The 17,112-nt window shown below is 39.1% G+C and overlaps 1 protein-coding gene across 2 annotated transcripts in view; it reads left to right on the forward strand.

The window, feature by feature from the left end:
* Nucleotides 1-17,112, forward strand: part of chst8 (carbohydrate (N-acetylgalactosamine 4-0) sulfotransferase 8) — a 262,265-nt gene that overhangs the window by 27,624 nt on the left and 217,529 nt on the right. The gene's annotated exons all lie outside the window — the stretch shown is intronic.

Here is a 17,112-nt window from a genome sequence, read left to right on the forward strand (position 1 = left end):
TTAATTAGAGAGTTGCACGCTAAAGGACACAGAAAATTCAACCTTGGGGATATTTTAGATACAAGAAATAGCCAGGATATCAAAAATAATTCTTTGGTTTATAAGGTCAATTGGAGTTGAGACAGGAACATATATTCAAACTGTGAAATAACCTGGACGGGAACCACAGGGAGGCTAAAATGCAATGGATAATGGATGCCAGTCGCCAAAGAACCCGAAAGAAGAAGAAGAAAAAGAGGAAGAAGCTCTCTGGTCAGTCGTGTTTGGAAGTGAAGGTAACTGCTTAGTTGTCAGGTCTGCATATCAGCCATTTCTTTGTCTTCTTTGTGTTTTTATGAGTTGTTGTGGAGCTCCATGCCGTTAATAGTGTTGTTAATTTTGTAGAAACATTTTTTCTCCCTCTTTTGCAATGCACTTGTTAGATTAGCTCCCAGTAAATTCAACCATAATCTAACTATGCTTGTTTTAAGACTTTCTTCTTATTCTTTTGTGAGTTTCAGAGACATTGGTTCTTTAAATTTTTGATTTGGACAGACAGCCTCTTGATTGGTCTTGTTCCTTTGACTGCGTGAGTGCCATAATCAGGCCGTTTCTTATGTAGGTCAATGCTTTGTGACTGCATACTGGCTACATTAATGGCATAGCCTTAAGCATCAGTTATAATTTATAAGTGACATTAAACCAAGCAAAGTTAATGACCACGTTCACAATAAACGTCTTTATATTGGAAATTCTCATGTTGTCAAATGATGTTAGCATTAAGTTTGTAGCACTGCTGTTTCCATACAACCTCAAAGGCCTGTATAAGAGTCCCTGACACACTCTGAACAGAGCCAGAGTGGCTGTGATTTGGCATTGTTAATTGTTGGTGACATTACAAGACAGACAGACAATGCTGGATTGACACCCTCATTGTAGAGCAAACCATGAACAGGGCTGTACAACAGGAAAAATGACATGGATCTGAGCACAAACACTGTGCACGCTAATGAAATGTTCCAGTGCAGCAGACTCAATATACAGCCGAGGTTTCTGAGAGCGGTGCAGTTGTCACACTAACATGCAGGTTGGGGAGAATACACAGCTTGTGAAAGCTGCTGAGTGCGGCATAAAAACAAAGAGGCAAGAATCTGCTGGTGTGTTATAGTCACAGATGTGCAAAGTAGCTGTAGTTGTGGATCGGACAGTGTCACGCTTGCTTGTACTGAGCGTGACCTCGCTGTACACCGAAGCAAAGAGCAGAGGCAGTAGGGCTGGTTATCACTGTCCAATGCAGGCTACATTTTTACTAATTATTGCTATTATCAATTACAGCCAGTAATTGTAAAAATAACACAGTTGTTGCCCCACTTTGTAGTGCTCAAACCCCCTTAATGAGGCCAGTTTAGTGTTTTTAATTATTATTTTGTTTCATGTCTTAAGCAGAGTCTGTGTCTGGCCTCCTTAGAGCTAGGGAGTACTTCCAAAACTCTGACAGGCAACAAGAAAAAAAGAGACACGAGCAGACAGTGAAATAGAAAATGGATCAATTTTTCCCTTCGTGGTTTCTTCAGCAATCTTTTAACTCCCACTGGCAACCAGACGTCAATAAAGTAACTCTTGCATTGTGTTTATTGACATTTTGTAGATTCCCCTGTCAGTTTCAATTGTGAATGTCATCTTTATTTTTGTTTCCTCTCCCTTGTTTATGTGTGGGTAATGCATTTAGTCTTCATTACCATACCTGCTCACTCCGCACAGGATGATCCTGCTCATCTTTGAATCTTTTTTGTTCAGCTGCACATATTGTTCAAAGGTCTGTAGAGATTCGCTAAAGCTTTTATCCAGGTCCATTATTTTTCCTATCGTTTCCAAAATGTAATTAAAGTGTTTCAGACTGAAATGATATCCCAGGACAGATCTCTCTTGCTCAAAAGTTGCTCAGACTTTAGTGTCTTCTTGCAAACTGCTGATATGAAAACCTGACTACATTCACAGACAGCTAGGACGGTATCAGTGGCAGGTATCATCCAACATCGGAAAGTTCAGGGGTTATATTCCTGCAGCAGCCAATTTGTGTCCATCAACAGGCCTGCTCTGTCAAAATGCCCTTTAACAAAATGCTGGCTGTCTGTTCACTCACTAACTCACTAACTAAGCTATGAGTGTGAGGTGAAATGTAAAGATTTCTCCTATGAGAGCACACGCTGGGCACAGAAACCTGTAATATTAACTTAACTTTAAGATATAAAACTTTGGCAGAAGTGACTTAGGAAAATTGAGGGCAGCAGAATATTTCTACCAGCTCATTTACTGCAGACTTCTTTTGTGCAGAAAATTGACATGTGCATTTTAAATGAAATAACTTTTGCTTCCCTCGCACATACCGACAGTTATGTTGGTCCGGTCTGGCACCAACCTCCTCTTCTCCTACACTTCTGTGCAGCTGCCAGTTTTTGTTCAATCTCCAGCTGTTCTGCTTTAGTTTTCAGTCCTTGTTTCCTGGCATTATTAGCATGTCTCAAGTTTCTATCCATCTCCAACAACATTTCCTGAAAACGCTCCGCCAATTAATTAAGTCTTCTTGTCCATTGTACTTTGTCGGTCTGGCTCAACCAGCCACACTGTTCACTCTGTCCCTCTTATTTTTTACCACTAATACTGTGTACTATTATCTGTGTTCGAAAGCTAAAAACATGCAGGAATATGGACTAAATGCTTTGTCACAGAGCATAATCAAGTCTTAATTTTTATTTTATATATCAATCTTTTAGTAAATCACATTAAAGGAACTGAAACACACTCCTGTCCTTTCAAGTTTGGGGTGCTGCATAATGGGAATCCACTTTTATTCTGCACTTTAGACTAAGGATGGGAATCTATCCAATTGGTTCCTGTTAAAAATTGATAAAAAAAATGTTTCAGTCCACCGATATTGTTAACCCTTATGCTTAACGATTCCTTTATCAATTCTTTACACTATGCCGGAGCTGCGGGACCTTACGTCGACTAGTCTGCTGCAGCTATCTTAGCCTAGCAGTAAGATAACGTTTCCCAAGAAAACTCTGATCCAGGATTTTCAGCTTAAGGTTTTACTGGAGAACTGAATTCACAAAGAAATGTACATCACTTTGCCACACAAGATTCTTATTTAATACATTCAACATGGAATAAATCTCCTTATTTACCGAAAACCCTATAAACAAATTAGCGCTAGCTTGATGTTAGTGTATTTGGGAAAATGCATCTATATGCTAGCGGTTAGCATACCTCGGTTTAATTCGGCTTCAGAACAGAATTTCAACTGTCATCACAGAAACATTATACAGTCACTCTTTGTAAAAAAAAAAAAAAGACTGGAAACTCCAAATGTCAAAATATTTGCAGGCAAATGAAAGAAAATTTAAGTGCAGGCTCATGGCTGGCTTCATAACTGCGGCAAGGTACCAAACAACTTAAAATAATGCTATAACCACTTTGAGACACTAGATGGCTTACTTGAGTCAATTATATACTACAAAACAGTACATCAACGTCATGACATGCAAGTTTAACTTATTTCTGTATATTTACATCCAGAGATACCCAGATCTAATGAGCAATTCCATATTTTTTCAGTTAAAAAACTCAATGTAATGTTGTCGACCCAGAAAGCCTGCAAAGCTTCTATTTGTGCAGAGAAAATTCATGAGAGGAATTGATAAGATAATTGATAAAGAATCAGATAAGGAGAATGATAAGGGCATCGGTGTCAATAAAATCTTATCAATGCCCATCCTTACTTTACACTCTAGTCTTTGATTCAGTGACGTCCTCAGTAAATCATATCTCTCTCACTGCACCAAACAGGTTGAATAGTTAATGTTTGTTTTCAGATTGCAGTTTGTTACATTCTTATTGTCAGCCTTATCCACATGTATTTGAATCTGCTGAATCCGAATGTCTCTTAAACACTGGACTTACAATTATCATCACTTTATTTTAGTTTGCCATATTTCATTTTCCTTTGCATTGCCATTCGTCTGTTATCAGAAGTTACAGCAGTTACTTCAGCTCTGCTTGGAAGCAATCAAGCATGAGAGGAAACTCAGAATTCAATTACCTCATCAAGGAAAGTGCTTTTCAGGGATTTGCCACTGAGTGAAACTCTAATTTCTGCAACAATATTTTGGTTAATTTGGATGTTACATGCTACTTGTTAGGAGGTTCCTTATGTCTCTGCAGTGCAACCAAACACTGTCACAAATCAAAAACTTCTTTTTGGTTTAGTGGAGAATTTGCACCCTTGATGCAGACACAGTTTACACAGAGCTGCTGGCCACATGAGTCCTCCTCTCTGTGACTTCTGAATACTTTTTCCTCGACTAGATGCTGGTTTTATTATAGTGGGCCATAAACCTGCTCTGTGGCCTTCCCTCATTTACAATCCCAAACCTTTTAAAGACAATAAGCGACTTTTCACCAGCCAGGGACCCATCTGATAAATGAGTCACGGAAACACTTCTTATTCAAAACCTGCCAGAGAGGACCAGCCTGGAGTAATGGAAATGTGTTCCTGGTAATAAAATTGGCCACAGTCTAGTGATTTTTTTAAAAGCTGAGTTCTCCCTCTCCAAATCCCATGAACCTTGGGCGTCTCCTGCTGTTCGTCTGAATCAGATTTAATCACCATTTGGAAATATACAGAATTAAATGTATCCTTCCTGTACCCGATTCACTCCTGGCAGAGGAGCAAAAATGAATACTGGAAAAAGGATTCAATTTTCCCTCTACTTTTTATTATCAACAATAATATAACGACACAAAAGAGAGAAAGCATGCACTAGATACAATACATGCAAACTTTACAACATACAGTAGCATCTACATATACAATTGAGGCCAAAATTATTATAAAATCAGACAAAACTCCCGATTTCTCCATGTAAATTACCATTAAAAACAAGTGTTTATTGTGTGTCTGTTTCAAAAATAACAAACACATAATTTTCACTAAGTTTGATGAGGATATTTCATTGATGCACTGAGTTTCTTCACCAAACATAAGCTACATCCTTGTGCACAAACAGTTCCAGTTTAGTCTCATCAGCATCAAGCCACTAAATAGCACCGGTGAATGTTTGTTTGATGATGGTTTTATCAATGCTGCAAACACTGGGCAGCATTTTAGGAAAATGGTCCAGAATTCCTGGGGGGGCTAATAATGTTGGCCTCAACTGTATGTTTGGTGAAGAAAATGAGAGACCCTTCAACTTTAAAAACATAGTACACAAAGTTAAACATGGTGGTGGGAGCATCATGCTGTGGGGCTGTTTTGCAGCCTCAGGTACAGGGAGCCTTGTCCAAGTGTATGGCATCATGAAAAAATAAAAAATCTGCTCCAAGTCTAGGCTTAGGTGGTTGTTGAGGCTTTCAAAAAGACAATGACCCAAAGTTTACACCAAAAATGGTCCAGCGGTTCCTAAAGGACACCAAAACCAAGGTCCAGAGTCCCGATCTCACCCCTATCGAGAATCTGTGGCAGGTGCTCAAAGTGAATGTCCATGTTCGGAAACCATGGAATTTAGACCAGCTGTAACAATTTGTGATGGAAGAATTGTCCTAAATTCCTCAGGAGACCTGTGCCAACCAAGGAAAGAACTACTCTAAGAGTTAGCAGACAATTGTGGCTCAGAAAGGGTACTCTATTGACTATTAATGGCCAGGGGGCTAATAATTTTGGACATCTCATTTTGCTGATTTTGGCTGAACCTGTAGCTGCCTACCTGTCAACTGAACTGTCCTAGTGCCCGTAGTGTACAGCTGGCCATGCATGAACGGGCAAAGAGGGAAAACAGCGCTTTTCTTAAACTTTCCTCCCGTGATCTTGGAGCCTCCGACCACCAAAAAAGTCGCTATGTTTGTTGCTAGTTGCTTTTCTCTAATTAATTTTCTCTAATTTTCTGGCTGGGGGGGTCCAGAAAGTCGCTAAAAATAGCGACAAAGTCGCTAAGTTGGCAACACTTGTGTACATGATTTTCGGTCTTCCTGTAGTCAGCCTCAAGCGGATTCTCAATGAACAGCAACTTTTAGCACTTCCGCACAGGCTTCATTTTTACTGACTGGATGTTGCCCCATGCTATAAACGCTTGTTTTGCAATGGTCATTTCCATGGAGGAATCAGGACTTTTGTCTGATTTTATAAGGAGGGTTGATCATTTTGGCTTCAACTGTATCTTTGTTAATATACTTAAAGTGAACAAAATACTATAGCAAAATATATTTTTACCAGAGGTGATTTCTAAAGAGCTTTCAACTGCCTCAAATATTTAAGTATGACAGAAATTAAATCACTTAAAGATAACATAGGTTTCATAAGAAGTTTCTTTCGTAAATAACAATACTTGAGAGTTTACTTAAAGGTACGATAAAGATTCTTTTGGAAGGGTTTGCCAAATATTACTCGCGTGTTCAGTGACATTCAGTAAAGCATTCATCCTGAAAACCCCAAATAATATAAAATGACCAAAAGTGTGAAAGGATTGCTTGTTAAGCCAAACAATTGGCCACCTGCTGCCTGGATGATGCAACATAAGGACAATACAAGAAAAAAGGCACAATAGAAAAAGGATTCTTTGATTACAGGTTCATTCATGTAGTATTTATTTTAAACCAACCAAAGAATTCTGGAGAAATTGCGAATTCATGTATTTCACTGGTTATAAGGTTACAGACTGGCTGTGTGTTTATGCATGCACATAATTCATATTTCTTATCTGTGCATGGCTGTGAGAACTGAACAACTCTGACCCGACTTAGTGCGCAACTTTTTAAAATCCCTGCAGTGAATGCTGCCTGCTTCAACCCAAAGTTATATCAAATATAAATGTATCACATTTCAAATGCATGCTGTGGTAAATGGCATTTCATAGTTTGCATCAGTCAAAATGTTGTGCCAATCTTCGCTGGTTGTATATTTATCATATGAGATTATATATATTTAAGTCCAGAAGATGTGCAACTGTCAGCAGGATTTGGGGAGATAGAAATATGTAGAAAGATAATAGTCAAAAGACAGACATACTGATGAAGACATTAAGACCTATTTCTTATCAGTTGTATTGATTTTGAGTTGTTTACTCAGCTGTTTCATCCTCTTGCATCTCATCTCATCTTATCTGACTGATCATCATCATAAATGGTCAGATAAAACAGAAATACCATGAAAAATAATCTTTAAAGTACACCCTGCCTCAAAATACCAGGTGGACAAGGGTCGAGATGCTCCCTCAAGCAGAAGAATGTGAAGAATCTGCTTCTCAGCTGTTGTTTTGTTTGTGATGCGTTTCCTGCAGTGACCAAACACTCTCGAAGGAGAGGAATTTCATGCACTTGCATCTCTAACACCATTCACCACGGTCCACAACACATAGGTGAAGATAAAATGCAAAATAAATCTTTGAAGTTTAAAAAAGGATTTCATCAAAGCAGCTCTATTTTAATTACAAAAACAATAACACATTTTATTTAGAGGCGCCTTTGAAAGCACTCAAGGTCACCGTAGAAGAGCAGAGACTAAAAATGAACAGTATAGAATTTTTAATACTCACTTCAACAAGACACGATACAGTTTAGATAATATACAAGAGAGGATAAATAACTGATAACATTTATTATTTATGGATGTTATTTTTAACACTTTAACAAAACAACTTGTATTTTCACTTACAGGCACTTGTGGGTGCACAGTAGAAAGACTCAAAGAATGACACCATCCATTTACCAAACCCTTTCAGACTGTGATTTGGCTTTTATCACGGCAATAACTCTTTTAAAGACAACTTTCTTGTGGCAGGCATGAGTATTGCTCATGAGCTACAAATTGATGCTGTACACCAATGGGCCAAAAGCTGTTCTGCAATGTTGTTTTTACTTCTTTACTTTTCTGGGTAGTTGTGATTTTCTCAGCTTGAATGTTGCAGAAATTGTTTTGTTTTAAGCCCAGCTACACTAAAGCAACTGACTAATCTGAAAAATTAGCACTCTTCTGTATTCTGGCAGTGTTTGCCTTGACAACAGTCTTGAAAATGGTCCAGAGAGTGAAACATTAGTATTCTGTAGACGCTGTAACAATGAAGAAATGTAGTTTCCTTTTCTTAAGACAACTCAACTTAACTCAACTTATAAATCACTGTAAAACAACCACAGCTGAAACAGAGTGCTGTACGTAAACATGGTGCTCGAATAAATAAGTATATAAAACAAATAAATCAACAAAAGAAAGGTCCATGTAGTAAAATAATCTTAAGGTTGTTCTAAAAATTGTTAAAAACAATGAAATAATTTATAGAAACTAAAACAAACCATAAAATACTAAAACATAAGCAAAGTCTCAAGCTGGGTAAAAAGCCACAGAATAAAACTAAAAAGACAAATATATATATTTAATTTCCAAGAAGTTTGGACCTGAAACAACTTAATTTGCATTCTTTAAAAAATAATAATAATATAAACTTTTTATCATGTCTTATTTTATTTTTTTGTATTTTGTTGCTGAATTTCAAAACACCTGCTCGGATCATGACAGTATTTTCAAGAGGATCCAGTCCTCACACCTCAACAGCAGCATCCTCAGAGTGACAAAATGACTGCTGTTAACAGAAGAACTGGATATCGTACGAGAAGTCCTCAGTATGCACCGCTTCATCAGCCATGTTTTCAGTGGGAGAACATCAATCCCATGATTTCAGGAAGCTATGAAAACAGTTGGCTTGTGGCCAGAATGCAAATGCCGCCTCTGTTTGTTTTTCCTCTTAGTCTGAAGTTTAAAGGAGTATTGATTTTTTCGAACACATGTCCCAGCGGTCATGCTAATCCACATTAATGCTGTGCCTCCACGCTCCGTATACTGTCTGTGCAAATGTGAAGAAAGGTCACTCTCACTTTATTCGCACTTACTGTTAGAAAGCTGGATGCATGCAAACGCAGTGACCTTCTGGTGTGGATGCATGTCACAGATACATGACGTCAGCTCCTGGTCCATGTGCAACAGTTTGAAACACACATTTTAGGAGCAGAATGATTCTGTTTTATTCTGAATTATGACACATTCATGATAAAACTCTGATTCAAAATACCTCAGGGTTGAATTGATTAACAATATTTGTATTTTCTTGCCATACACCATTTTATTAATGCTGAATTCTTCACTCAGCAGAGCATGTAACAAAATGAGATATTTTTATTTTCTTAAAACCCTGAATCAATCAAATCAATAGTCTGCATGTCTCATATTTTCAACCAACATCTGATGAAATTCTTCTTCATTCTTCACCCTTCGTCTTTATTTTTCTCCATCCCATCGGCTAAAAAGTTCTCACTCACAGTTCACTGAGTTGTTGTGTTGTGCTGGGGGAGCTGAGGCTTCCAAGATTTGAGTGGTTCTTTCTTTTCTTTTTTTTCTCATTGTTTTTCATTTCTCTAGAATTTCTGGTTTGATTTCCTGACAGCTCAGCTTTGTGAGTTGACTTGGCAGCTGATTCTCTGGTGTGGGACGTCCAGAGCTTCACACCAGCCCATGAATGCACCACCAAGGATAAGACCCAAGACTTGTCTAACACTAGATTTAATATTCTCTTTGTGTTTTGATTTCTTTTTCTTACTCTACAGACATTATTTTGAACATGCAGACATTTTTTAAAATCTTTTTTTAAATCTCTTTTTGCTCTCTTCCTGCATAACATCTGTAGTCATACAAAACATTTGTAAATATTTCCGACTCTTGTTTTTGTTTGGTTTACTCAGGTTTTGTGACTTGTTTGACAACTGATAGAGACATGTTTTGACCTTGCCTATGGAAAATCTGAAACTCCTGTCTGTTCAGAAATTCACAAGTGAAGGGCAAAGTTTTACTCCATCAGAGCTCTTGTCACACCAACTCTGCTTTTTTCCCTTTGACAGTCTCCTTCACTTGGTGAAATGTTAGACTGAAGAACACGGCAGCACTGAGATGGAAAATCTCTGTGGTTCTTCAGTCTTGTAGAGGTCCCTGGTTGACCTGGGCTCCTTTGGGAATGATAGGCGTTATCTGCTGTGCACATTAAGTGATCCTGGTGACACGTTGCATAAAGCGCAAAGGGCAGAGAGCTTAAAAGTGATGTCTGCCTCAAAGGTCACACTAGAATGATTAGTTAAAATTGAACCAAAACCTAGGCCCAGAGTCTCTAACATCATCTATGTATAGGGATGGGTACCTTTCACATTTGAAACGATATGGTAACGATGCCCCGTACCTGACAATCAGTATCAGTACACAATGGTACCAATTTTCTGTACCTTTTGTGTTTATGTGGTAAACAATTCATCATTTTTTTTAATAAGATATATATTTTTTAATTTAAAATATTTGTTCTTCAATATATAACCTTGCAATGCTGTGTTCATGTCCAGAATGGAAAATCGCCTATTCTTCCACTCCCTTACAGTCACAAGGATGCATAAACATGATACCTTATGATTTTACGTGAATCAGTACCCGCTACTTAAGACAGAATTTGGTCGGTACCTTAAAGTACCTAATTCGGTACCCATCCCAATCTATGTACACTAAATGAATCCCTTTTCTGTTTTTTCCTGTGTTATTCCATCTTGAATAGGGAACAAGGGAAAATTTGAGGAAATTTTTGAGTTAGAAACACTAGTGTAAGGCTGAATTTAACCTTTTGTTTTTCAGCAGATTGTGGTGAGTAGGGTGGTCAGTGGGTGTAAGACAATATGCAAAAGCCACAACATGAATGCAAGTGCAAAAACACAAAGCAAAAGCTACAACACAAATGTAAACACCACAACACAAGGGAAGTCCAGCCACAACAGAAGTTAAAAGAGGTTAGTTATCCCAACAGAAACATAAAGTTGCAAAAGTTAGTAAATGATTTTTTCTTTTTTTAACTTAATCCATGATAAATATAGCTTCATAGGGTCTCACCTTGTACTTATATTTCTTCATTTACCAGGAAAATACGTCATCTTATATTTAGCTTTATGAATCAGTAATGTTAGCATTAGAGCTATATTTATCATAGCTGAAGGTAAAAAAAGAAAACAGTCATCTACTTACTCTCACAACTTTTCTGTGTCTGTTAGGATAACTGTCCTCTTAACATCCGTTGTGTTGTAGCTTTTGCATTCATGTGGTTGCTTTTGCAAACTGGCTGACACCTATCGGCCACCGTAGGTGAGCCGTGCTAGCTATTTATATTCATTTACGGACTCTGACACACATTAAAATTCACCAGCCATCTGGCATCATAGCAGTTCAGCTAATATAGTTTTATTGTGTTTAGATAATTTCAGTGTCTCTGTGTACTTGCAAAAATATATAGTAGCGACTTTTGATACCACAAAGAGTAAGACCCAGGAAGCTTTGTCTGCACTATGACTTTCTTAAGTAGCACCCTGAAACTTTTGTGTGGCCCATAGATTGGCTGCTGCCTGACACCACATGCCACAGAAATTTATCACAGTCTGAATTATCGAAATGATCGATAACAATGGACAAGAACCAACTTCCAGTTGATAATTTCCCGTCCAGGTGAGGGCGAGCGGTCACATCCAAAAACATCTGTATCTGACCAAGAGCAGTTCTCTGCATTAACAGCTGCATCACAAGAGAGATTAATGACGGTTCATTCACTGGAGCTGAATGAACAGAGAATGGCTGAGTGCCTCTGTTAAAATTACACACAATCATTTTTATGGCAGGAACAAATTTAAAGTGTGCAGTGAGTGACCTCATGAATTATTGGTGGGAGGAATTTTGAAACCACTCTTAATGCACCTTTAAACCAGCCAGCCCACAGAGACCTCAGGTTTCCTGTCCGTCTCTCTGATGTGTATTGACTTGTGTTAAACCTTGCATGCCCTGCACAGGGCCCTCTGCAAGTGGTGTAGTAAATATTCCACTCTATTCAATTTGATTGTGATCTATTGGAGCTGCCAGCTCTGATCACTGCAAAGACACGAGAATAAACAAGTGTTTCTGCATGCAATAGACTCAGTATCACAGGAGCAGGAGGAGAGAATATTCCCTGTATTGTTTGCATCAAGGGTCCACTACATTTTATACTCTTCATGAGCACCGTGCAAAGACAAGCCCCTTCTTTTGTATCAGGTCTGAAAATGACCAAAAGATCAACTTAAAGTTGCTTCATTGGAGATGAAGTAGGCAGGTTTTGACAAGCAAGACCATTGTCTCCATTCAAACCTAATATTGTTTGTATTGTCAAATAAAGTGATAGAATTTTATTTAATGTCAAAAGGGCATCCAGGATTGTAAACTGGGGTTAAATTTTAACTAACATCCCATCTTCTTCATTCTCATTTTTGAGGTCAGTATACTGCTCTAAATAATAACCAACCAACTGTTTCAGCTAACACAACCATGAACTCAAAAAAAAAAAAAAAAACACTGCAAAGAAATGTTTCAGCATCAAAGAACGAAAATGAAGAAAAGAGGATAATTCTGGTTTGGCCTTGCTTGTAAATTCATTTTGGACTTTGTTCAGAAAAAAAAGTGGAAAAAAGAGAAACAAACATCTGTTTCAAGTAAAGTTAAAACTTCCAGAACTCTGCTGTACCAAGTACTCAGTGATTAACAAGAGACAAACATAAAAGGAATCAAGAAAACAATAGTAAAAACATTTGAATGCTCTGATCCATCTCTGTGTCCCTCACATGATTTGTACGTATGAATCTCCGGCTGATTGAACACATCTGTGAGGAACAACCTGCTTTCAGTTTAATTACACTCTAATTAGCATTATTCAATCTTGAGTGCTACCACCAATTCATTGAGAGCTAAGAGCATAATTTACTCAAGGACAGACCCAACGAGGACAGCTTTGTAGTTCAGCAGCAGAGTATGCAAGAGACAGCTTTCCTGCCAACAGCGCGGGCCCTTCATATGTTTGAATTGCTTTACCTCACCAAACAGGAGACAGGCCTTTTAAACCACTCCAGTGATGTTTCTGGAGGTTAACATGATTACTGATGTTGTGATTCAAAAGTGATCAGTCATGATGCGGGGTACTTCTGCTCAGTTGAGGAATAACAAGGGTGCTGAGAAGCTCGTGATTTTGCCGTCTAGCTTTCCTTTGTGCTGCACTGAAATCAAAGAAAAGAAAAGACAGAATCCACCAGAAAGCTCCCACAGAGTGAACAAAGCAGACGAGCAGCTGGCAGATCTGAGGGATGTGATGTGACCTCCCTCCTGGAAACCTGCAAACCCCCACCACAATTAAAAAAAAAGAGTGAGGAAGAATGAAGGGGCTCAGCACAGATTCGGCGCTATCGATTCGTATGAGTGTTTACATGCTGAGGTGGGAACACCCTGAGTGGGTCAAGGCTTTGCAGATGCCTGAATAAGCTGTAGGACCTTTGTCCAAAAGACCAAGATTTAATGAGCTCTTAAGTGCATCAGTGAGCTTGCTTGGGATATTAGGGCCAAAGTGACAGGCACAGAAAGGTTTCAGGGAAACATCACATTTTGAGTGGGTATTGGAAGCTGTGTGGCTGTGGCAGAACTCATCTTGCACTGACAGAGGACTGAGTGGGAGGCGGCCTTCACATGCAGTTGCCTATTCAAGCTGGTTGAATCATGCTACAGAGTATGTGCTGCTTGGATGAGGGTGGGATTCAAAGAGGTTTGATGGGCACATTCTTCAGGGCTGTTCTTCAGAGACGTTGCAATGCAGAATATTCATGGACTGAAAAACCCTTTGCAGTATCTTCTCTGCAAACTGGTAATTGCTGCTTATCTCCTTGACATTTCTGCACAAATCATACAGCACTCCTTTTATTAAACAAACCAATGATAATGGAAATAGTCTCCACCATAAACCTGGCCCAATGGGAGATTTTTAATCTAGACAGATGTTGAAAATGTGACCAAACCCACGCACCACAGTAAAACATGTCAGAGTTAACAGTTTTCTACCTTTGCATGAGTGGAGCGCAAGGATAAGTTGAAAACAGCACAAGGCAGATCCCATATAACAACAACTAGTCTCAGACTTGATGCATGTGTTGCACCCATAGGCATAAATACAGTGCTTGACAAATGTATCAGACCACCTGTCATAAAAATAAGAAAACCATGCACCATCAATAAGTGCTTTGACTCTGATTTTTCCTTGTCCAAAGATTTTCCTTCTCTTCACTATTTTAAAGAGGAGTGACAAGTTTTAGAGTGATTTTATGTTAATATCCCCAAATTTAAAGATGCTATGAAGAGGATCTGTTTTAATTGCTCTCTCTCACCACCTTGTGGCCCGGAGTCTTTGCACACTGTTGGATATTACTTTTAGTGAGGCATTTGTTGTGGAATTAAATGGAGATTGGATCAAAATAAATTTGTGTTGTTTTATACTGGATAGACTGCGCCAAGCAAAAGTAGCAGCCGGCTATATGTTAGCAATATCAGCAGCCCGGTGCTCTGATGCATCTGTAGGCTAACATGACAACAAGTTAAAACTGTCAGTTTGTAAGTAGTTTAGTAGTTGTCTGACAGTCCCTCAATCCGGTGCTCTGAGACATGTCCATAATGTGTAACGTCAGTAAATCCTGGTTATGTCCTGCCAGTCATCTACCAACCAGAGCTAATGTAACCTCACTCTTCATTTTATTCATAGACTCTCAAGTTTGAAGAGACCACTGCAGAATAACTGCTCACTGTGGGTTGAAATGGAAATTATCACAAACAGTTTGCCTCCTGTGCTATAGAGTGATACAGCCCAAGCTAAATGGTAATTAGCCTTTAGCTCAGGCTGAATCACTCTCCCGTTAAGCTAAAAACACATTTCCTTGTTTTATTTCTTCTCACTACAAAACTTCGTCAGTCAGCGTGGTGTTGCCATAGAGACCTAGACATGCCATAAATCAATCCGGTCCAACCCCAACCTGGAAGGTATGAAGAAGTCATCTAAAATAACCTGTAACCAGCAATACTGGTGCTGATAGTCTCATTTTAAAGTGTGGATTACAGTTAGGCATATATCCAGAAGGGAGACTTTACTTAATGTGCCACGAGAAGGTGGCAAGGCAGTCCAATTAAAAACAGATCCTCCTCACAGCGCTTCAAGTCTCAAGTTGATTGACAAACCATTGTAATGTTCTTCTGCATTCAAAATACGCATGTATCCACCGTTTTTTAAAAGCAAATATTTCCTCTATACTGTGCAGCTGCTCAAATATCAAAAGGACTATGAAAATAGTATTGAAATTTTATACAGTGCATTTGGCGTGTTGACACAAACTGGCCTGAAGTGATGTCAGAGGAAAAGTTACTATCTCAGCTGAAACATGGCTTTCAGAACAGTTCTGCCTGCGTCCCCCTTTCTATTTATTTATTAATTAATTTTGTTTTATGAAATACATCTGAACCAAACATTTTTTACCACAACATTCAGACCCAGTCAGCAGACCCTAGAGGGACTGATTCAGCTGAAAATGGAGTCAGAGATTTCCTGATAAAACTAGTTAAACTATTTGTAAGTCTAGTGGAGTGAGATAAGAAGGAATGGCTGCTTGACTGCAGAGTGGGACATGTCTTTACGATGATACTGCTTATCAAGTCATTGGAGCTGTGGTAAAGGCAGTTTAGTCTAAGCAGACAGAGCGCAGATAACATCAGGTCGGGCTGCAGAGTATCTGCTATTTGCTGGGTGGGAGCTGAAGACAGCTTAAAGTCAGGTTACAGCGAGGTGAGAGCACAGTGTCACTTGTTATGGATCTGAGTAGATTTATGAGAGCATGGCCCGATCCCTGCAGGAGAGCAGGGTGACAGATCAGGTTTCACATCTGGACTCATTTCTTCATGTAACTTTAACACAGGGAACATTTCAGTTTATGCAAATTTATCCTGACCTTTGAAAAATAACAATGTATGACAAATTAGAAACTTGGCTTTTTGTACTTAACACTCATTCATAGATGCAGCTTTTAGCATCAAGCCTTTATATTAACGTTTTAGCTAATACAGTGTATACATCTCTTAAATCTTTGTAAATACAGGATGCTTTGAGGCCTTTGTAGATTTTACATCAGGACAACAATACTGTAAATTTTATCTAGAAATGCATCACATAGATGTGCACAAATGCTGATAAGTGCATGTCATTGTAAGTAGTTTGCCGGTATCCAGATGACCCATGTTTTAAATGTCCCATATTCTGCTCCTTTTCTGCAGTTTAATACGGATCATTGATGTCTTCATGAAATGGTAGTAACATGTTTTGGTCCAAAAAGCCAATAAATCAAGCACAGCAGCATTGTTTCCAGGCTCTCATAGCTCCTCCGTTCAGAACGGTCTGAGTTAGTGGGCGTGGCCTTCATATGTAAATGAGCCACCGCTGATACCGCCCCACTCTTCCACGTCACTGAGAGCGGCGCCACGAGCTCCGAGTGCATAATGTTTAGAAAACAGCAAAGCTTGTTTACCGTAACATTACAGGCTAAAACAACAGGCTAACCGCAGCTAAAGTTAGCACCCTGAAGCTAACACAGAGACAGGGGGGACACAGGAAAAGCTCTTTCATCTGCTCCACAGCACACAGCATTTAAAATACTCACATTTCCAGGGTCCGAGGTTTGTTGGCGGATGGTTGGTAATGTGTCTGGATTCAGGACCAGTGTATTCGCTAGCCCTCTGTTGTACTGTCCAAAGTTGGAAAAGCAGTCGGCCGTGAAGTGACTGGCACACACATGCACAGTTTTACTGAGTGCAGCTGGCACATTTCTTTGACAAATGAACTCTAGCCACTTAGTATTGTCTTCTTCCCAGATGGGAAGCTTGTGCATGGAACTATGTGGCTGTTTACAGCCAAAAACAAAGCAGCAATGGCTCTTCAACTTTGGCATTCTCCTCCCCGCTGCTGGAGAGATTTCTCTCCAGCAGTGGGGAGGGGAGTGGGCGGGGTTGGGGGTTTGAGGGTATCTGCTCCGGTGGACCAATCAGGTAAGACTTGCTCCTAATTGGTCAACAAAGGGAATCAGCAAATTCCCCAAAATCCAAACAGCTCGTCTTAGGTCAGGATTTTACATTTACAAGCACTACTAAGTACAGGTTGTGTCATTAAATATGACATTTTGTGGGCTGGG

The sequence above is a fragment of the Halichoeres trimaculatus genome, unplaced genomic scaffold, assembly GCF_033239565.1.
Source record: "Halichoeres trimaculatus isolate MK-OKI-2021-1 unplaced genomic scaffold, fHalTri1.1 fHalTri1_scaffold_3, whole genome shotgun sequence".
In the NCBI taxonomy this organism is placed as follows: Eukaryota; Metazoa; Chordata; class Actinopteri; order Labriformes; family Labridae; genus Halichoeres; species Halichoeres trimaculatus.